Consider the following 8,980-nt stretch of genomic DNA (forward strand, 5'->3'; position numbering starts at 1 on the left):
TCATCGCCGTCCAGAACATTCGCGCCCTAATCCCGGTTATTCTTGACGTCAACGCTGGAAACTTCCCCAGATGGCATGACGAGCTCCTTCTCGTCATTGGGAAGTATTTCCTGTAGGATCATGTTCTGCGGGACACACAGACGTCCACCTTCCCTGACTGGCAACGCATGGACTGCATTTTCAAGTCATGGATGCTCGGCACCATCTCCAACGACCTCGCCGAGACGATTTCAGGCAAGCACTCCACTGGCCGCACTGCCTGGTGTGCCGTGGAGTCGCAGTTCTTCAATAACCGCGAGACGCTCGCGTTCCTCCTCGACACCAGACTCCACAAATTTGTCCAAGGTGATTTATTTGTCACTGAATATTGCAAGGAGTTGAAGAAGATGGCGGAGCAGCTCGGCGCCATGGGTGAGGTCGTCTCCGAGCACACCCTCCTCCATGTCATTCGTGGCTTGAATGAGTGGTTCAAGAACGTCGGCATGCACCTCCGACGTGGGCACCCCTTCCCCACCTTCCTCGAGGCCAGACCTTATTCTAGAGAAGCTCACGATATTCTAGAGGAGCTCACGATGGGGCCTCAGGCACCATCTCAGGCCACGGCGCTGGCGGCCTCCGGCTCGATGCCCCCTGCGCCCTCCCAGTCAGTGCGTCCGGGTGGCACCGGCTCTGAGGGTACCCCTGCTTCATCGTCCAAGAGCCACCGCAGCAAGCGCGATGGCAAAAATGGCGGCTCTGGATAGCAGCAGCAGCAGAATGGCGGGCTGCCCTCCAATGGCCAGCCTGCCAGCCAGAAGACCGGCTATGGGGGCGCCCTGTGGCCCTCCTTCTAAAATCCTTGGCTCGGGTCCATCCAGATGTGGCCCGGGATGAGGCCTCCACTCACTGCGCTCCCTCCACGCCCTCCCCAGCAGCCTGCGCCGCAGCAGGCCTTCCTGGTGCAGCCGCCTCTCCATTCATATATTGATGAGAAAGGGGAAAGATGAAAGATGCTTAACTCAATACCACTAAGGACATGTATCTCCATTCACACTTTGCACTTGACCCGAGTGATGAACGCCTTAACTACTGGGAGACATTACGTTTGCACTTGCAAAATGAATGTTTAGGATATGCAATCACCCCTACCTGAGTTCCACATACTCCTAGCGAGGAAAAGCCTTTTGATAAGGTTGGTGAGGTTTGAATAGGATGAGCGAATGAGTGGTCCAAGCAAAAGAGTATGCCTTGATTTTATAAAAAACTCGCAAAAAACCTTCCAAGTACTGCAAAGCAGGGGCTGGTTACAACCTTCATCGACTTATTCTAGAGATCAATGGGTGAAGAATGCGAGCGTTAGACACCCGGAATCCAAGGTACGAAGGGAAAGTTTTGAAATAACTCTTATGCATACCCGACCGCATGAACCCTATACTTTGCTTGATCCTCAAGATCTATTTTGACTCTTTTTGCTCGCGATGAGCAAAGTCTTGGTGTGGGGGTGTGTTGGCAGTCATTTTCGGTGAATTCTGCCACCAACATTCCTTCAGATTTCATACTTTTAGTACCATAACACTATGATTTTCACTAACATTTATGAGTTCCACAAGTTTTGGTGAATATTTGATTTTAGGAGTAACATATACGAAATTGAGCCAAAATGGGAGAATTCCTAGGCCGACCAGCCTAGGCCAGGCCGGCCGGCCTACCCACATGGAGACTCGTCGTGCAACTCCTCAGTAATGGTCCTGAACACAAGATCAAGCAAAGAACAAGTGTCATGCATAAGTGTCACAAGTAAAGACCGAAAGGCGTACACCAAGTCCAATTGGGTCCATTTCCAGTGGCAAACAAGACAACCAGTGCCCAAACCAACTTGAGGAACAACATACAACCCTTGAACAGCATGATAGAGCAATTGAGGGCCGAGATGTGCCATAGCCAGGCCGACCAGCCTGAGAATCATGTGGAAAATGCTGAACAACTCACAATCAACTCCAGGAGACAGTCCAAGCCATCCAGAGGAAGGTCGGTGCCAAATGGCATGATCTCCAGGCCGGCCGGCCTCGGGGATGTGGTAGAACCACCTAAATTATCCCGGCTCAAGTGCGCAGGCCATCACCATAAAGGCAACACCGGCTCAAACGCACTTCAAACGGAACAATTCTTGGTCTGTCGGGTAACGTCCCGATACAACCACCGGTTCTCGGATCGAACAAGCATACCCCGCACGAAGGCGAGTCCAGAGATATTACAACCACAATTTTACAACACAGGCAAAGTAGTGATTACAAACCAGTTCAAACCATTATTACAAAACCAAACTTAGTAAAACAGTTATATAAGCCATAAGTGTAAAGATTCAGAGTTTGAAAAGCAGCGGAAAGAGAAAATGACGGCTACAACACGTCGCAAAGGTATACCAAGCTAGCCCAAGCAAGGTATCACTCGTTAGGGTCATTGCCGGCCGAAGACGAAACCCACTCTACGGACCAGCTAGGAGGCAAAGAGCAGGGATAGGTCAAGCTAGCAATCTGGTCCTCAAAACTCGTACCTGAAAAAGGGTTTCAATAGCAAGGCTGAGTATTCTAATACTCAGCAAGACTTAACCGTCAACGGGTATACATAGCCCATCTAACTAGACTATGCAGGGTTTTGTGAGGTTCTGGTTTTCCTTTTACTGAAAAGCAATAAAGAGTAGGTCCTTACTTTCAAGTTTTAGCTTCCAAGATTCTAGTTGATTAACCATTCTATGTAAGCAACTACTATCCAATCATGGTAGAACTCTAAGCAAACATCAAGATTGATCATAATAATGTTGCTCTTATTACTCTGTGTGGCAAAGGGATCAAGCAGTCCCAAACCGTGAGAAGCGGACAATTCGAATTGAATTTGTTAACCTGGCCAGGCAGACCTAACACACACATTTGGAACACCGTCGGGTCGTTCCCAAACAACCATTTACCTTTCTTTCCGGCTTGTGGATAGAGTCACTCTCCCCGGCTACAGGGCTCCAAGGTCCAACCTTGTCCCTCCTAGCCGTAGTGTTGCGCAACATAAAAATAAAACCTATCCCTAAGAGAGAGTGAGAGGTATATCCACTCCCCGGTCCAATCGGCTACTAGGCTTGCCGCGTACCATATTTACGGCATGTGGCTAGTACTTTCAAAAACTTAACCACCGCTACCACACACCGCGACCTTAGCAAGTTCATCAACACAGACGGGGTCTCACACAAGTTCATGATATTGAACACAACCCCGTCCGTCGTCCTTATATTGATAACAGAAAGTAAACACGCAATTCCTATAGAGCTCGCGAGTGACAGGCAATCACTCGACTTTTACCGGTCCTATAAGCTTAGCAATTATTCGAACTCAGGTCTAGTGTTCAGTACATAGGTTCCTAGGATCATGCATCTAGGGTTTCAATTCAAATCCTAAGAACTGTAAATGCACAAGTAAGTAATAACAGTAAATGGTAATAATTTGAAATATAGGTTATGTCCGAGGGTTGCCTTCTCGGTAGTCACTAACTATTTCAGCCCTGGGCTCTTCCGAACTTTGGTCTGGGGCTTCAATTAGTATAGCAGTGTTCACTTGAGCTTCGAGATCACCTCCTTTGAAATCCGGGATCAGCTCGTACGTTCCGTCCGATAAAGCAGACGTATCTATATGTAATGCAAGAGATGAAATTATAAACACGCTCACGATGTGGTGAAGCTAAGCAAACAAAATTAATACACACATGGGCAATCTTTTATAGAGTAGTAACTCAACATATCTAACTACACAAGGCATCATGATCAACGGCACAAAAGAAGCTTACTAACTTCATAAAGTAAGTTGTAGTGGTTTCCTATAACAAGTAAACTATGGTTTGCTAATAAATAAACAACTCAGTACATAAACAGAAAAAATTTTAGCAAAAATTACTCTAAACAGAAGGTACAGATAGCAATCTACTCTGTAAAAATCATGTCATTTAATGCATCCATTTAATCAGAACAATTCATTTACTTAGATAACGCCTAGAACAATATTAAATTCTACAAAACAAAACACAACACTTATGAAGCTCAAAAATTTTCAGAACAGACTTAATATCATTATGAACACCTCATAAATGTTTCTTAATTTATTCTGGACAGAACTAATTATGAGAAAATAAACAATACAGACATCAATTTAAAAATATTCATTTTTATCTTCTTCTATATTCACGAAATGGTTGTCAAAATTTAGAGGCATGAACATAAGACTCAATACAAGCTCTAAAAAATTATCAATATTTTCTAAACAAGGAAACTATTTATCATGATTAAAGCTCACTTAATAAGCATTAAATCAAAGAAATAGCTAAACAGAAGTAATGGCCACAAAATTTTTATAGAAATACTAGAGTTACATGATCAAACCACCATAAAAATTTCAGAGCATAACAAGGCTTCAAGAAATAGTTAAGAAAAAGATAATACAACTAGCCTTTTTGTACCTAGTAAACATAAATCTACTTCTACAGTAAAAACTTTCAACTAACACCCATCATATTATGATCCTACTGCATAGATCTACTCTCAAGAATTCCAAAACATCAAGGTTTACATTTTTCTGAATTTCCTATGAATTTCTATGGAATTTCAAAGTTTACAGCAAAAATTACAAAGGGGCCCTTGCTGCTACTATTCACTTGAGTCTACGGCTATTCAAATAACCCCCTGGGTTTTTGTTTCTTTCAACCCGAGGTCCCTGGCCGGTGGTCAGAGAGGGGGGGCAGTGGTTTGACCGCCAAATCCGGCAAGAGGGGTCACCGGCGGAGAGGTTTAGGGTGGGGAAAACGGAGATGAGGCCGAGGCGAACCCTTGGGTGGCTTGGGAGCTCGAGAGGAGGCCGGACCTATGGCGTCGACGGCGAGCAGCGGCTGGCGGAGCTCGGCTACGGCGGCGGGGTGGTTCCAGTGGGGATTGGGCGAGGAGAAGGGGTGGGTGAGCTGCGCGGGCCCACGGTTGAGCTTGCTAGGGGGTCAGCGCAGGCGGAGGAGGGCTGCAGTGGCGGTTCCGCGGTGGCGTCGACCTTGCCGGGGTTGCGGGTGGACGGCGGCGGCATTCTAGGGTCTGGGTGTGTGGAATGAGCGAAAGAGTGAGGGGAACGGCTTGCTGGGGTTCTTGTAGTGTTCATGCATGCGCGAGTTGGGGTCCTGGGGTGCTGCAGCGAGCCCTCCACGGCGGCGGCGATGTGGCGGCCGGCGGGTGCTCTGCTGCTGCGTGGCAAGGCGAGGAGAGCGCCAGCGCGAGGAATAGAGGGCGGTGGAGGCTTGGGAGCGACGCGTGGAAGCCAGCGCAAGCAGGAGGTGGCCGGGGAGGCGGCCCAGCGCGGCGGGCGGCGCAGAGCAGAGCAGGCAAGCAGGCAGGAAGAAGCGGAAATGGGGCCGATTTGCAATTTCTAAAAATTCCACGGATCATTTTGTAAAACAGCAATAACTTTTAAACTAAAGCTCAAATGAAAAAGGGCCCAACATGAAAGTTGTACAACTTTTCTAGATCTACAACTTTGATGTTGTGCAAAAGTTGATTTGATCAAAGGATAAAGAGATATTTTTGAAAACATAGAAGGGATTTTGAATTCAAAGGATTGCTCTAAACTTAGGCTGAAATGAAAATTTTCTTGCCATGCAATGATTGCTCTACAATTTGCAAAAACACCCTCCACAAAAGCTATAAATCCACAACCTATTCAAATATAACTATAGAAAGGACCTTGCATAAAATCATAATTACACATATAATCTTTATATTTACAAAAAGATCCTTTTTCAAGCAATTCAAACACATGATGCATAAAATAGATACACAACTACTGTGCAGACACCTAGGGTGTCACTGGGGAGGCCAGCCGGCCCCACTCTGCAGCCTCTGGACTTCAGGCTTCGCGTAGAAATTAAGCACACTGACTACACTTGCTTCCATGTGACGCCAACTGAATTACCTATCTATAAGGATCACCGGGGTGTCCGACCCTAGAGGGGGAGGGGGTGAATAGGGTCGCTAATCGCTTTTTAACTTAGGGCTCAAACTACTTGCATAAGATAAACTTAACACGTCCTACACATGCTAGTTATGACTAAGGTTTATCTATGCTACTCTCTACTTACCCCTAAAAGACTTGCAACCTAGCCAAACCTAATCAAACTAACTAGGAAAGTAAAGGTATGCAAGAAAGAATGAATGCGGAAACGTAATGTGGTAAGTAAAGAGGTAAGTGCAAGAGGGATGCAAACTCCCGAGTAGACACGGTCATGTAACGTGGTTCGGCATAAACGCCTACGTCCACGGGACACCGAGGCTATTCCGATCACCGTCTTGCACTATGCCACCAAGGCGATGCCGGCAAGCAAAGGCAAGTGCCCCTAAGACACCGAGTCTCGTGCACCGCCACCGTCTCTCTCGGTCACCCGGCCGTAATCCACTACGGAGCTTCTCCACCAAGGAGGGGGCCTCCTCTTCCCCCGCACAAAGTGTCGTTGCCACTCCACACCAGGACGGAGGGTCACACGACGGATCACAAGTTGCTTGTCGCAGCAAGGCTTCTCTCAAGGGAGCTCTCGCAAGAACTAATCCCTATTACAAGCACTAAGCACTCTCACAAGTGTGATTAAGCCTATATGATGTACAATGAAGCTCTAGGATGGTTGGAGATGATCTTTTACTCTTGTATGCTTGTATAGTCTCCAGCACTCTCAAATGAGCCGTGGGGTGGCATATATATAGCCCACACACCCCAAACTAGCCGTTGGAAAAAGGCTGACAAAAACTGCTATCATCGGTTAAACCGATGCTCCCATTTTTGTCATCACCGGTTTAACCGGTGAGTGCATTTTCCAACTATCCGTTATACTTCAACGGCTACCTCAATCGACCGACGTAATCAACCGATGCAGCGTCGGTTTAACTGGTGAGTGTAGTTGCTGAAAAACTAACTCTCTGGACAACTGCACCGACGTTCACCAATATCTAATCGTCGGTTTAACCGGTGTATAGAATTTCCTCTGTCTTCATCTGTCAATGCACCGACGTATGCAATTTCTTTAGCGTCGGTTAATCCGGTGTAAAATCCTAGCCCGCAGACCTTCTCTGTGATTGCACCGCTGAGTTCATTTTGCCCAACGTCGGTTTAACCGATGATAGCAAAATGCCTCAATTCTTGTCCCTTGGACCGAAGAGCTTTTAGGGCACTGCCCTGAGACCTGCGAGGGGCAGCTCCCCCTCGACCCCCGTCCGCTAAAAGCCTCACTTCCAAGACACACCATCCATTAGAGAAGAGTGTTCATTTGTACTCTCTTTTATTAGAATAGGGAGGAGTGAGGTGAGAGCTTTGGTGCAAACCAAGCTAAAGGAGCGGACTCGAGTTCTCTCGGTCTTACTCCATATTTTGTATCCAGCTTGGAGGAATATATCTTTGAGTAAGTTCTTTATCTCAACTTCAATTTCTCGTTAGCTTTACTTTCTACTTTAGTTACTTGTTTAATTACTTCCTTTGATCTGCGGTATCCTGAGTCTGCGTAAGTAGCAAGTTCTACTTATTTGAGGTTGCTTTCTATCTAAGTACATGGTAGGAGCAAGTAGCTCGATGGCTATGGGTGTGCCCAAGCTTGGCTAGCTATCACGGGTTGTGTTCCACCCCACAGAACCGTTGTGGTAGGTGGTAGGTGGTGACAGCCCTGTCCGTCCCTCGTAATCCACCATGTTCGGGTGTTTTCATGGCAGTAGTTGCATGTTGCCGTTGGACTCCCCTCTCATCCCTTTCTGAAGTCCTTCCTCTTCCAGTCGCCAAAGCAGATCAAGTTAGTAGATAGCTTGTCACTAAGTAGAATAGTAGGTTGTCTGGAGTTAGGCCCTCCTCCCTCGTACCTTTTCTCTCTTGGTATGTCCTGTTGAGTAGTTCTAGATTTGGTCGAAGTTTTACCATTCCTTGGATTCTGTATCCCAGGTATACTCCCTGGTGAAGGCTACATCGGTCTCTGTACGCTTGCAGAGTAATTATGCTATGGAGTGCCAACGGCCGGCAGGGTCAAGGCAGTTGGGCCGGCTGGGCTTGGGGGTTTTGGTACGAGTTAGATTTAGGGCTAGGTACTTTTGTATTTGATTTGAATGGCCTAATTCAAATCAAATAACACCCAGTTCAAACAAAAACCAACAAAACACATTTGAAACAAGTAGGGCCAAACAAACTCCAATAAAACTTAATTATGATACACACTAACATTCAGGTCCTTGTGTTTAGATTACAAATTAATTGTAGGAATTTGGATGGTTAGCATTTGCCTTAAGTGACTCTAGCTAAGAACACTTCCATACAAAAAGTTTTTGAAATTTTGTATTTTTGAAGAATATAACATTCCATAAAATTACAGGATGTTACATTTGTATATATTATTCTACTAGAGATGCCTACTAATTAGGAGGGGCAAATTCCATACCTTCATGACGAAACGAGGGTGGAGCCGCGCGGTTGCGGTCAGCGATGATGGTCGACGAGCGGCGCTGCTACGGTGACGACGAGTGGAGCATGCTGCTATGCTGCATAAGGTGCCGCAGTGTAGGCAGAGCTGGATGGAGCCGCGTGCTTGTGCAGAGCAGCGAGCAGAGGCACCAGAGTAGGTGACAAACGAAGGAGGAGGCGCGCACAGATGAAGGAGGCGGCAATCACGGCGGCGAAGGACCGGAGCAAAGGGGAATTAAGGTTGCGGCAGCGTCGGGAGGACGCTCGCCGGCTTGAGGGTGCTGGAGCGATGACGGCCGACAGGACCAGTGGCGACGATGACCACGCGCGCAGAAGGCGCCAAGTGCAGCTAGAGGGTTGTGGAGCCGGGATTGAGGGTGGTGGAGGAGGTGGAGGGGCGTGTAGAGGTGGCGGTCGCAGTGGCAAAGGACCGTCGGCGCTGGCGGCGCCGGGTGGGCGCCCGCTGGCTACTGCAGCCTCTCGCAAAGGGAGGATGACGACGA

This window comes from Panicum virgatum, chromosome 7K (assembly GCF_016808335.1).
Source record: "Panicum virgatum strain AP13 chromosome 7K, P.virgatum_v5, whole genome shotgun sequence".
Classification (NCBI taxonomy): Eukaryota; Viridiplantae; Streptophyta; class Magnoliopsida; order Poales; family Poaceae; genus Panicum; species Panicum virgatum.